This window comes from Chrysemys picta, chromosome 14 (assembly GCF_011386835.1).
Source record: "Chrysemys picta bellii isolate R12L10 chromosome 14, ASM1138683v2, whole genome shotgun sequence".
Classification (NCBI taxonomy): domain Eukaryota; kingdom Metazoa; phylum Chordata; order Testudines; family Emydidae; genus Chrysemys; species Chrysemys picta.
The window spans coordinates 9,250,632-9,265,103 of NC_088804.1; the positions used below are offsets into that span (position 1 = coordinate 9,250,632).

General features: G+C 48.5%; 1 protein-coding gene and 1 non-coding gene across 4 annotated transcripts in view; both read right to left on the minus strand.

The window, feature by feature from the left end:
* Positions 1-14,472, minus strand: part of CPNE2 (copine 2) — a 171,274-nt gene that overhangs the window by 3,529 nt on the left and 153,273 nt on the right. The gene's annotated exons all lie outside the window — the stretch shown is intronic.
* Positions 10,906-11,047, minus strand: LOC112058674 (small nucleolar RNA SNORA57). Its single transcript, XR_002887812.2, has one exon. It is a non-coding gene; the product is annotated as a small nucleolar RNA SNORA57 (small nucleolar RNA).

Sequence of the window (14,472 nt, forward strand, 5' to 3'; positions counted from 1 at the left end):
AGGGGTGACTGTCATAGCCAGCTCCTGATGCTATAGCAGCGAGCAAACACCACGTGGTTCCAACTCAACTGTCTACGGTCAACCTTCCCCACTCCCACTGGGTCAGTCCATTGTTTCTAAAAGGAAAAAAACCCAAATGGCACGCGAGCTGATTTTCAGTGGCACTCACACTGCTCGGGTCCTGGCCACCAGTCCGGGGGCCTCTGCATTTTCATTTAATCTTAAATGAAGCTTCTTCAACATTTTAAAAACCTTATTTACTTTACACACAACAATAGTTTAGTTATACATTGTAGACTTATAGAAAGAGACCTTCTAAAAATGTTAAAATAGAAATTAATGGAGATACCCCATTTCCTAGAACTGGAAGGGACCTTGACAGGTCATTGAGTCGAGTCCAGCCCCCTGCCTTCACTAGCAGGACCAAGTACTGATTTTGCCCCAAATCCCCAAGTGGCCCCCACAAGGATTGAACTCACAACCCTGGGTTTAGGAGGCCAATGCTCAAACCACTGAGCTATCCCTCCCTCCAAAAGCTCATTAGAACCATAGAATATCAAGGTTGGAAGGGACCTCAGAAGGTCATCTAGTCCAACCCCCTTGTTCAAAGCAGGACCAATCCCATACAAAAATGTATGACTGGCACGCAAAACCTTCAATTAGAGTGAATAAATGAAGACTCGGCACACCACTTCTGAAAGGTTGCCGACCCCTGCTCTAGGCCTCTACTCCTTGGGCCAACATCATCCTCCGCGTAAACTCCAGGAAGTCAGCTATATTGGAAATAACCCTAGCCCCACGTCCTTGGTGAGTACTCCCCTGGACTTACAGCCATCGCTCGCTATATTCAGCACCAGGACAATGTCATGCAGTTCTAGGGTGAGTCATATCCAGCATCAGAACTATTTCATGCAGTTCTGTGGCGAGTGAGAGAGAGAGAGAGAGAGAGTGTGTGTGTGTGTATACGTGCACACACACACACCCCAGTGAAAATGGCTGTGCAATTGCAAAGAGGTCGGACACCCTCAAGGTGGATGTGAATTTGCTTATGACATTTCCATGACAACGTCATTCCAAGTGGTGCAAGATGACTCAGTGATGCACAAGCATTTGAGCTCTTCCCCCCTTCCTTAAGCAGGCCGGAAGAGATTACCTGACAGAGCGAGAGCCGTGATTTCTCTCCTATCAACCTCCAGCGCTGCCAGCGGAGATGTAACAGCTTGAGACAGAGGCCCTGCTCTCTGTGTCACTTCTAGTTAAGGCAAAACTTTGGTGCAGAAATGGAGAAATCTCATTCAAGTCAGTTATCATTCGGCTGCTTCTGGTACGCCCTAAATTGCCAGTAAAACACAGAGGACTGAGCCCATGTGCCAGGGTTTGACTGTATTTCAGACCAGACTCACTCTCTTCATGAGAAACAAACCCCATATAAGTAAAAAACAGTTCATTTGAGCTTAGAAAAGGCTTACTGACACAGACCTACCCAGACCAATGATTAGATCAGACCAATGGGACCCATACCGTCTAGTTTATTAGTAACACCCAAATCCATGTGTTTGATGGAAGGCACAAACTCACAGTGATATGCTTAATTTTGCAATGCTTTCCCAGGAAGGGGAAATTTCTTCCTGACCCCACCTGGTGATTGGATTATGCCCTGAAGCATGAGGGTTGGTAGCACCTGTATTTTTTAGTATAATTACTGGTGCTATCTTTGCTCATATGTATGCATCTATTCATGGACATACAGTATCGCCTCACTTAAAGTCGTCCCGGTTAACGTTGTTGTTACGTTGATGATCAATTAGGGAACATGGTCGTTTAAAGTTGCGCAATGCTCCCTTCTAACGTTGTTTGGCTGCCGCCTGCTTTGTCCACTGCTTGCAGGAAGAGCAGCCCGTTGCAGCTAGCTGGTGGGGGCTTGGAACCAGGGTGGACGGGCAGCTCCCCGCTCCCCTAAGTTCCCTGTGCAGCAGCTGCCCAGCAGGCTAGCAATTGCAGCTGTCCCTCCCCACACTGCCATGTGCTGCTCCTGCCCTCTGCCTTGGAGCTGCTCCCCGAGACTCCTGCTTGCTGGGGGACGGGGGAGAGAGGAAAAAGGGGGCTAATGTCAGGGTGTCCCCCTCCCCCTGCTCCTGCACCCCGCTTACCCCATCTTCCATAGAGCAGGGGGGGCACATGACAGGGCTCAGGACAGAGGGAGCTTGTGGCAGCAGCTGCAGTCTCAGCAAGCTGATCTAATTAACAAGGCAGTGTACTTAAGAGTGGGGTCAGCGTACTTAAAGGGGAAATGTGCATCTCTCTCTCACACACACAGTGTGGGTCTCTGTCTGCGATGCTGTCTCCCCTCCCTCCATTCCTGCTGCCTTGTAGAGTGTGAGAATTAACCCTTGAGGGCTCAGCCGAGTGCTAGTTCATCATTTAGCAGTAAGGCATTCCCTGGGAAATATCCCACCCTCTGACTCCTCCACCTCAACCAAGCTTCACAATCATCATCACTGGGTACCAGTATTATTTGTTTGTTTAAAACTTATACTCTGTGTGTGTGTGTGTGTGTGTGTGTGTGTGTGTGTGTGTAGAGTCTGGTGAAAAAAAATTCCCTGGAACCTAACCCCCTCATTTACATTAATTCTTATGGGGAAATTGGATTCGCTTAACATCGTTTCGCTTAAAGTCCCATTTTTCAGGAACAGAGCTACAACGTTAAGCAAGGAGTTACTGTAACTCCTTACCGTATGCTGTTTGGTTATGAACATTAAAGAGACAAGCTTCAAACTGCTTAACTGATGCAGCTACCAAACAAGGCTGAGCCTCGCTCCAGCTACCATTCCTTGTCAACTGCAATGACACTTACTGATGTATCTTGCACAGCTTCCTAAAGGGAACCAGACTCAAGCTTTGGAGAGTTCCAAGTAAGGGTTCCCTTCTGAGAAGGCCCTGGGGCCTGCCTTCTGGGGTTCAGCTATCCAGGAAGACAGCAAGAGCAGTCTAGTAGTCTGTTACTGCCTCAGTGGGGTATAAAGGAGTCTGGCAGCTATCAGGGACCAGAGCCACTGTGTAGACAAGACCACTTGAATTGCCCCGGAAGGTCACTAGGAAGCCAGTGCAGAACACAGAGCACAGGCATTTTATGCTTGCGTTGTCCTGGCTCATTTAATAACCAGGCAGCTGCATTCTCTACCAGGGGCTTGGTCCTGCAAGGTGCTGAGTACCCATCGCACTCATTGAAATCGATGGGATTTTGAAGGGACTTGGCACCTTGCTGAACTGGGCCTTAGGTGAAATAGGCTTTCAAAGGTAACCCCAAGAAAGCTCATTTCAGCAGGCCAGCCTGGAAGTGGATAATTGTGGTACGGGCCACTTCAGAGAGGAAGGGCCAAGCAGCTTCCGGATCAGCTGAAGATGACAGTATTATGAGGCACCTTTGGAGACCAAGAGCACGAATGGCTCCAATAAGACCTCAGGATTGCAATCTGCTAAGACTAAGGCCTGTTATGCCCCTCTTCACAGAGAGATCACTCCCAGCCTCTCAATACCTCCAAACATTTGCCCCCTTCCTTCCAGCATCACCTCTGTTGTCTGGATCAAGCTCAGTTCATCCTACGTTCATCAAAGGGCTCTGTGTAAAGCAAGTAGAGTGTAGAATCCAGCTTCTATGACAAAGGGAGCTGAGGGTCATCAGCAAACAGATGCTGCTGCAGCCCAAATAGCTAACCATCAGTCTTCCCCAGCAGCCTGGCACCCATCAGCCAGGATGGGTGAGGGAACCCCACAAGAGAGCCCTCAGAGAAGATCAGTGATTCCCTCTCAGGGGTGCTGAGAGGCATGAGCAGATTCTACTCGAAAGCAATCCCATCCACTTATGTCCTCATGGTCAAGCATATCAAGAACTACTGAACTGTCTGAGCAAATGCACATAGATGGCTGATCTTTGTTGACTGACAGGGGAACCAAAAGTCCGGTGCAGTCTCCATGCTAGAGAGAGACCAGATTTACAAGGAAACTGGGAGAATTTCGAGGATGCTAGTGTAGACCTGCTACTATTGATCTTCTCAGTAACCTTCCCCACAGAGGGAGGTTCAAGACATGGTGGATATTGGTTAGTGTCAAGACTAACCACTTATGGGATAAGTGGCATCTTTGCCTTAAAAAAGAGAAGCATTAAATAGCCTCACCAGTATCAGAACCAAGCTCTCCCCAATGGCGTTTACAAAGGTCCATCAGACAGGTACATCCCAAAACTCAGTCAACGAAACCTAGTCAGACTTAGCCAAAAGATCCCCAGAGCCTCTCGGATACTGTAGCCATGGATCTGAGCAGTCCTATTCATGAAGATGGAGTGAGAGATACCCAATGCTCTCCAGGAGGAGGCAGCTTGAATTCAGTCAGACTGTCCATCGCCAAGAGGTGATCCACTAGTCAAAACTTTGCAGTTGTCACGTTGGAGACGCAAAATCTCTGACGTCCCCCACAACTATAGGTAGGGTGAAAAAAACTTCTGTGTCACCTTCAGTTGGATTTGGAACATGCCTCTCCCTCCCATCACTCCCTATTTGCCTTCCCCTCCCATCACTGCCCTATCACGGGAAAGCTGAGTTGAACCAGTGAGCTTTAGCTCTTTGCTGAGAAAGCAGTGAGGTCCAGAACTCTGAGCCAATGCAACAGAGGGCCCTGAATCTGACTCTGTGTTCGGAGGGTAGCTCGTGAAGCAAAGAGATTAATGGAGTGACGTGCGCCTGATGGCCAGTGTTACTAAATCAGCTGCTGCATTCTGATCTTTGTCAGAAGTGACGGCACCCTTTCATTCTGTTCCCTCCCTCGGAAGTTCTCCAATGTCAGAGTGGCTCCTGGGCTGGTAAAAGGGAAGTGCCATAGTTTTTGAAGTATTTTGCAAGGGTCACAACTCCATAACACCTATCGGATGGCCTGCATGGATCTGTATGCAACGAAAGGACATGCAGGTCCTAGAGTGCAATCAGCCGTCCCTTCCACGTGGACTCACTCCAGGCCTGGACTTAGGGAGGCCCCGATGGTGACAAAAGTCAGCATTGGCCATGTTAGTCCCCTTGGAAGTATGAGAGCCAGAGAGAACCAAAAGATCTGACTGTGTCCAGCAGCCTTGATACAGCGTCCTTTTAACATTCATTACAACCAAGGACTGTCTCTTCTCCACCAACACTGCAAGATCTGGAGGAAACGTATCTGAGGGGGGAGTGAGATGTTTTGAGCGTCAACATTAAATGCTCAGAGGTCACCCTAATCACCAGAGAACCAGCTGTCCTATTCAGAGCCTGAATCACTCAAGCTGATGCATCTCACAGCTGATATGTCTTGCGTGCTGGCTAATAGAGAACATTTAATATCAAAAGATTTAATTCCATGCAAAACCACCACCGATTATAACCGTACAGATTCAAACATGCCCATAATTATAATGAACTCCACACACTCCGCTCACAGGCTTTTTTATCTCACGCCCCTTTAAGATCCTAAGCTGGTGTGAAAAGTTAATGGTTTTGTCTGAAGTTATTTGTAAGCACCATTGAAATCCTGCTTTTGTTCTTCCATCCTCTTCTATAGAAACATCCAGTCATTAGCTGGCTGGGCACTGGTGCCCTTTCTAAGGAAGGAGGCTCCAAGGAGGGTCTGTTGTGGTAACTGGGCCTACCAATCGACCCTAATTGTGAGTTCATCTGTAAAAATTTATCACAGTAACATATAATAAAGCATATTCTAAACAGGTGCAAGAGAACCAGAGAGAGAAATTATTTTAGTCTAAGCCAAAAAGGCCACGTTGATACAATCCAAGGACTGTTGAAACGATGCTTCTTAAAAACAGATGACATGGAGCTGGAAGTTAATGAACCCAAAACGGGTGGGTTGGATATTAGACCTAATTGGTGGACAAAATTATCAGGGGATGGGCTATTCCACCCACCGTTCCCTTTGTGGGAAAGAGACTTTTTTGGTGGGCGGGGGGGAACTCTTGGGAAGAAAAGACAGAGACTGCTGCAGCATCACGGCTCCACCCCCACTGTTTCTTGGCACCTCAGGCCTTTTTCACCCTGATCCTGAGAGATCAGGGTCAGAGAGTGGGAGCCAGACCGGGCCAGAGAGCGGGAGCCAGATTACATTGCTTCCCCCTACTGGTTTCAGCTGAATTCCAACCACCACCTGGGATGACCGTCCTTACCATCTGGACACTGTCAAACAAGGGAGCTTTTCCTTCAAAAACTGAATTTAACAGCAGCTCCAGCCCATCTCAACCAATTTCTCTTTGCCCCAAAAGTACAGTTGTTACTATCTTTGATACCATCGAAGAGTGTGTCAAAAAGGGGGGTGGGGTTCCTTTTCAAACTCTCTCTAGCTACAGGGAAAGGGAACAAGAAATGCTGTTAAAAAGGGAAGCCTGACTCTCTACTTTACATTTCAAATGCTTTAACTGTTTCCCCTTCTTTTCTGTATCTTTAATAAAAGGCTCAAAGGATGTTTAATGGTGTTTTTGCCACGGTACTCTCTGTATACCCAACCCCAGACTTTATTTAACGCTGGCCAGCGACTGGGCTATGCTGACGCCCTTGGCGAAATTAATACAATGCATCCGTGTGTGATATTCACAGCTGACTTGCGCTATGTTGATCAGACATGGGCTTGGATCAAACCACCCAGATCTGAGCCCCTCCCAGCCTGGGGGAACTTTGGAGGGGGGCGGAGTCTTAGGAAAAATGGGGTGGGGCCCACGGGCACTCAGAACAGCTAAGACGAAAGGAAGTACATGTATTAGGTGAATAAGTGACCCACCCTGACTTATTAAAAATGGGTCCCACGGTTCCAGGCCCAGTTTAAGAAAAACACAGATCAGCCGCAAACTCATTGCTAACAAATTATCACTGATGCTAAGGATACGTCTACACAGAGATAAAAGACCCACGGCACAGCCGCCGTTGGCCCAGGTCAGCTGACTCGGGCTCACGGGGCTCAAAATTGTGATGTAAATATTCAGGCGTGGGCAGGAGCGAGGGGGGCGGGTCCCAGGGATTGGGCTCCAGCCCGAGCGTCAACACTACTATTTTGAGCCCTGCAGCCTGACCCCCTGCGAGTCCCACTCAATTGACCTGAGCTCTGAGACTCGGTATTGTGGGTTTTTTATTGCAGTGTAGACATAGCCTAAGAGTTTAAGAGGATTCAAAAAAGGACACGAAGTTTATGTAAATAACAAGAAAATTCAGACTCACAATAATGCTATTTTTTTTAATAACAAGTGTTTTGAAATGGATATAAACCCTCATGCTTCAGGGCATAAATTAACCCCTACCCAATGGGGGCTAGGAAGTATATTTCATTATGAGCAGATTACCCCACTTGTACCTACTGTGAGGTTCTTACTCCTTCCTCTGGAGCAGCTGCTGCTGGCCACCAGAGCTGAGTGAATCACTGATTTTCAGCCAAACCAGAAAAATCTGTTTTCTTGTGAACAGAAATTATATATTCATTGGGGTCGAACATCACATTTGCAATATATGTTCAAATCAACATTTTGTTTTAACACTGTCATTTCAAGCCAGCATTTCGTTTTGAAAATGTCATTCGAAACAAAAGTCTAAACCAACCGTTTCAACCCTTTTTGAAATGTTTGTTTTCAGGTTTTTCTTCTTTTTTGTGTGTGGCTGAAATGATTCACCAGATTCGACCCAAATTCCTGAATAGTTTCAGTCCTCCCCAAACTGCATTTTTCATGCGTTCTGTTACAGCGAGTGTTTTCCTTAAAGCCACTGCTTCTGGAGGCAGGGAATTTTGTGAAGAATCTCACCTTTCATCTACAAAAGAATAAAGGATGTTTCTAGTCCTCCTGGCTGCTGAGAAGAGCTTGAAAAGATGACCCCTAAGGGCTCAAAAAACTGAAATAATGAAAAAGAACCTCTTTTTTCTGCAATCATATGATTATTTAAATCACTTGTGATTTCTGAATCCTTGAGGTTGGTAATGCTGTATTATCAGAGAGATTTAGGGAGCCAACCCTCAGCCTCCAAACACTTAAAAGAAAGCCAATCTGGCAATAGAAAAAGCCTGGATTATTTTACACTCTACTGAAAAGATCCAGTTTGCAATGTGGATTTTGCTACGTGATTAGGGATCAGAGGGCACCAGCTAACACAAGGGAACCATGAATCTGACAGCTGTGTAGTTATAAATACACACACACCGACACATCTGCAGCTGCAGAGAACGTAACAAGTTTTTAAGAGGGATATTTGTCTGGATATCAGGCATATCCAGCGTTATTAAAATTCATGACAACAAAAATTTTGGAAGGGATATTATCCTCGTGCTTCTGGGCTTGAGTCAATTTCTAACGATGGGGTTTTTACACCTTCCTCTGCAGCTGCTGACACCGGCCCCTGTCAGAGACGGGACACTGGGTTTGATCTGGTTTGGCAATTCCTATGAGCAAGGAGTAAATGTACAAAACACACGGGCTGGACTTGGTGCTGATTTCCTCCCCACACAACTCTACCCGCTTCAGTCATAAAACAGGGCAGAATTTGCCTCAATGCATGTTAAAAAAAAAATCTGTTTCCCTTTGTTCTTTCTCTCTGTGAAATCGGCAATGGGATCAGAGATGAGCACTAAAAGGCATGCAGGAGAGGAGGAGGGAGAAAAGCTCATCAAACGTTATATCAACAGGATATTTCAAAGGCTAAGTGAAATGAGGGATATCTGATAAGATCATCCTTGGGATTACGGCAGAGCAATCCGGCAAGGACACATGATCAGAGCTGGTGGAGAGCAGCAGATCCTGGGACGTCGTAGCTATCTATCTCCTTGTTGGACCGAAATGAAATTCTCATCTCCTCACTGCCTTTCTCCCTTTCACTTTTCAGCCTGGGTCAATGGAAATTGCTTAATACTCAGATCCTCTTCTCAAGCTCTACACCTAACAGGAGACCCACCACCCATGGGTCTCCGTCTCCTTTCACAGCGGCCTAACTCTACCGACTTCAGCGTTACTTGAAGTTACTCCTGTGTATGTTATTCCTGATTTACACCATCAAGAGAGAATCAGGCCCTCAGGCTACAAAAATCCAGCTGTAAATATGCTTCTGTTATTTTGGCATTCCATTAACCGGGAACATTTCCCCAAGAGTCTACCTTTTATTGTGCCATACTACCATGACGTAGCCCAGTGCAGCAGGTCACTAGAGGAGCTGTTATTAGACAAGGATTACTTAGGCACTCAGGCTGTGGTTTTCAAAGGGGCTTTAAGGAGCAGGGCACACAATTCTCACTGAAATCCAATGGAAACGGGTGCCTAACTCCCAGAGGTGGTGTCAAAATCCCCTGGCCCCAGGCTTATCGAGGACAGCAACGCAGGCCACCTGAGTCACCATGCTGATTCCAGATCCTGATCCGATGGCCAGCTGTGATAAACAGGAACTCAGAGATTTCAGGATGGCCGCACAAACCTTCCCCTAATGTGCAATCAAATGAAAACTCGCCGGATTATTTTCCCGAGAATAGTCTTACAAAAGCAATCGCCCCAGATGAAAAGGCATCAGCAATTCCATCAATGTGACTGGGGGCCAAATTTCCAAAGGCGTTTAGGGGCCTACAGATGCAGGTAGGTGTCTATAATACTATAATGATAGCAGTTTTCAGGTATCTAAAAGGGTGTCATAAGGAGGAGGGAGAAAACTTGTTCACCTTAGCCTCTAAGGATAGAACAAGAAGCAATGGGTTTAAACTGCAGCAAGGGAGGTCTAGGTTGGACATTAGGAAAAAGTTCCTAACTGTCAGGGTGGTTAAACACTGGAATAAATTGCCTAGGGAGGTTGTGGAATCTCCATCTCTGGAGATATTTAAGAGTAGGTTAGATAAATGTCTATCAGGGATGGTCTAGACAGTATTTGGTCCTGCCATGCGGGCAGGGGACTGGACTCGATGACCTCTCGAGGTCCCTTCCAGTCCTAGAATCTATGAATCTATGAATACCATCTAAAGCAGGTTAGGTACCTAACTCACCCCGAAATCAATAGGAATTAAGCCCCTAACCTGCTTAGATGGTTCTGTAAACCCCAATAGGTACCAATCGGCACCTGTGGGAATCTAGCCCCATGACTGGTATCCACATGAATAGACACAAAAATTCTTCCCCCTGCATTCAACCAAGGGTTGGGAGGGCATTTTCCTCCTGCCTTCAGCACTGCATATCTGGCCAGATACTTTATTCCCACGGCCTTCTGAAGCCACAGCCAATGGCTGCCTGCTGGACTAACTGGACCAATGCTGTCTGACAACCCTTACACCATACGGCAAGCTGATGAAATGTCACTTGGTGGCATTCAATGCCCATCCTGACGGCACATTTGCTTCTACTGTTTGAGGGTCCAAGTGACCCACTTCCCCCCCATATCTGAGACACTGGGTTCCCATTGCAAACTCCCAGGACTCCCTGCCTCCTTTCAGCACAAGGGCCTGGGCTCCTCTCGAATCCTGCAAAGCCCGCCGTGTCCCAAACAGACCCAACTTTGGCAGCCGACGCCACAGCAGCGGGGTGAAGCGTCTGGGGCAATGTGCCACTTGCGTGCGCGCATAGGGGGCTGTCAGGGGAGAAGCACGGGGCTCCATCATGCTCCAGTCACTTCACAAAGCAAGTACGTTTTCTACAGACAATTGTAGGCTCCATTGGAACCCGGTTGCTACATCAGGTTTAGATCAACCTCTGGGGGGAGCAGCTCTCCCCACAGCCCCTCCCACTCCCAACACAGAAGGTCAGCGACCCCTCTCCTTTGCAGACTGGGACATGCCCTCTCTCTCCTCGCCCAGACATACCGTCACTGTGGTGTTTGATCCCATCTTGGTAACTGTCCCAGCAGCCTCAGACGCCCCTTGTCACCCTCCCGCGCAGTATGTGCCAGCGAATGAGGATGGGACCAGCAGACGGGAGCTGCCGGCTCTGCAGACACAACGCTGGAGTTTGCATTTCCTATCCCTCCATACATCACACGCAGGAGGAACAAGCTACTGCATGCGTGCCAATAACTGGAGGAGCTAGCCCAGCCCAGCACCCCCCACTCTGCGCTCAGAGCTGGACGGAGATCAGAACCAGAACCCCTGGCCGAGTACACCACAAAATAGAGGGACGGCCCTTTCTCTAGTAGCGATATCCTTCAACTGCCTGAAGGGGGGTTCCAAAGAGGGTGGAGCTCGGCTGTTCTCAGTGGTGGCAGATGACAGAACAAGGAGCAATGGTCTCAAGTTGCAGTGGGGGAGGTCCAGGTTGGATATTAGGAAACACTATTTCACTAGGAGGGTGGTGAAGCACTGAAATGGGTTACCTAGAGAGGTGGTGGAGTCTCCTTCCTTGGAGGTTTTTAAGGCCCGGCTTGACAAAGCCCTGGCTGGGATGATTTAGATGGGGATTGGTCCTGCTTTGAGTAGGGGGTTGGACTAGATGACCTCCTGAGGTCCCTTCCAACACTGATATTCTATGTTTCTATGATCCCCATCTGGGGCACTTCACATCCGCCCTACATCAGATCAGTACCCCCAGGAGTACTGGAGAAATCTCCTGCAGAGCTATGCTCCACAGACAGCCCTGAGGCGGCACCACTGAACTACGTCGTCTCTGCTGAGCGGGAAGAGAGCTCGTCCTGTGCCCTTTCTCCTTCCCTCATGCCACCCATGACTGATCACTCGCTACATGCAATGCGGTTACTTAGCAGGGACAAGACCTGGCCCTTAGCACGTAAGCCCCAGCTGGTTTTTCCAGTGCAATGTGCGTAGTTTGTAGCCTCATGTGCCCAGCCCACTAGAGATCTCACGTGGCTTTATTACACTGGGGAGTAAGCAACCTGAGGGCTTCCTTTCACCCAACAGCTCATGAGAGGGACTCCGAGCTGGCTACTCAGAACAACAGGGACCCAGTGAGGAGGCTGGGTTAGAGGCTTAGCATCGCTTGCTTCACCGAGTGGGAGAAAGACTAAACAGCCTATTCTCCCCCATGCCAAACAGGCTGGAGCACCTGAAAACCAGCAGCCCCACAGCTACCTGGCCTCACCTTCCCAGCCCATCATGCACCTCAGCCTGGTTCTCACCCCTCTCCTCGTCATATTATTTATTTATATTACTGTAGGGCCTAGAGACAGCTGGGTGCTGCACAGACACACAGCGAGAGACAGCCACCGCCCCCCCCAAAATAGTTCACAGTCTCCTCCCCCTCAGGGCTCGTCTACACTGCTGAGTTAACTTGCCTTATAACTCCAGTCTTGCCCTCAACTTGTGTCCCGTCCACACCCAAACCCCCGTCACTCAAGTGCGGTGGTGCTTTTAGCTCAAGTCGGCTGGCCCGGCCAGGGCACAGGCTACAGCTTGAATCAGCTGCTAATACGACCCCCGCATAGTAATCCAGTCACTCTGCGCAGCTCACGGGAGCTAGGCTAACCCGAGAGGACTGAACTTGCGTTATCTACAAACGCGGTAACTCTGCAGTGAAGACTTCGCTTCAGTTTCCCTTTCCCCACTTCCCTCCCTCATTCCAAGCACCTCTCCCCCTCTCTCTCATAAACACCGACCCCCGCAAACTAACATTTGGGAAACAAGCCCACCATTGGCAGGCCCAAGCACGCCACAATCACAAGACGTGGCCCCCACAATCACGAGACTGGCTTAAAAATCACAAGTGGGTTTTCTTTTGCTTTTTAAATAATGCAGCTGAGTTTCTAGCTATTTGCCCTCTGATTTTCGAACCTTTAGGGGGTCATGTTTTCAGCCTTTTCTCCAGAACAATGACAGCCAGAGACTTTTTTTTTCTTTAAATGAAAGCTGATAGTCTCCAATAATCACCTAACTCTGGGCACTGGGGACTTAATTAAAAATATCACAAGATCCCCGATAATAATAAAGAAATCACGTGAGTTGGCAACAGTGTATATATAAAGAAGACGGGGAAAGATATGGAATTAACCCATTGCGTGCTGGCCATCTTCCTGCTTACTCTACCTTTGTGTTGTATCCCCTCCTCCTGCTGTGCACACATTGCCTGTCGCTAACGCCCAAGCACTTTGGGGCAGAGGCTGTGTCTTCCTAGGTGCTTGTACAACACCTGGAAGTGTTGCCCCATTCCCTGGGGATCGGAGATAATAAGGCCGTCACAAAACAATTCTTGACTTTCTGTGAGCACAGCTGTTCCTAACGCAATTTCCTTGTGTCTTGAAAAGAGCTCTGTGACCCAAGCTTCTCACATCTCTTCTTTTCATCTGGCCGCTTCTTAACGTTTTTTCCCTATGGGCTACCTTACTTTCAGCCTTTACCCGGCTGGCCCTGCCTCGGTATCACCATAAAGTTGCCAACAATTTTCTCCGTGGCCAGTAGCTGAACCTCAAAGGGATGAGTGTGTGTGGAACCATATCCCCTGTTTTTAATGGTACCCTGCTCGCAGCATAACCCCTGTGGGATCAGGGATTCTCCCACTGGGATTACATAGCAGAAATTGCAAGCACCTGAATATTGGGGCAGAGATAGTGCGGGAGGTCAGAGCTGGAACTTGGAATCAGATAACTGAGGGTGGAGGGAGGGGGCGAAGAATCCAGGCATCGGAATTAGGCTCTCTAAGGAATGAACTGCAAAGACTTACAGCTAGTCCATGCCCCACAGCGCGGCTTCTGCTGCCCTGAGCCCTAAGTTATTTACTCAGCCTTGCACTGAATGCAGGCGAGCATGGATAAGCTACAATTATGAGTGTGCTTAAAAATCCAGGGGTTAACAATACCAAGCCCTCTAATGAGGCAGCGGTGAAGTACAATGACGCAATGACATTCAGTAAGAGTGAAGTGAGGGCTGGCCAATGTGCTGGGTTGACAGCCCTGCAAACTACCGTCCCCTCTTCGCCCAGAGCACAGGTGCAGTAAGGGGCGGTGGCAGGACATGCGTCACCGAACGGCCTTCGCAATGCACCTCAGCCTTCTGATGCGAAACCATTCTCGCCTCCAAAATAAGAGCCCCACCCCACCCTTCCATAATGCCTGGCCTCTGTCGATCTCAAAGCACTTTAAGAAGGAGCCCAGTATCATTTCCCCCATTTTATAGATAGGGAAACTGAGGCATGGAGCGGGGAGGTGACTTGCCCCAGGTCAGTGGCAGAGCCAGGAATAGGTCCCCCAGCTCTTCAGCGTCCCAGTCTAGGGCTCTAGTCACTAGGCCAGTCTCCATGCCCCATTCCGCCCTCGGGCACTCTGCTGAGTCTATCCCAAACGTGAAGAAACTCACTAACAGCTACCGCGGGAACTTCCTTTCCCCCCCATGATACTAGGCGACCATGTAACATAGGCCTGGCTGCCCCAGAAGGCCTTCAGCACTGAAAGTCAGCCTTCGGTTACAGGAAGAACAGCTTCCCTTCCAGTTACACTGCAGCATGAAGTAGCCTTGTGGTTCATGCCCGTGGCTAGGAGCCCTTTTCTCAGCAGGCTGCGTAAC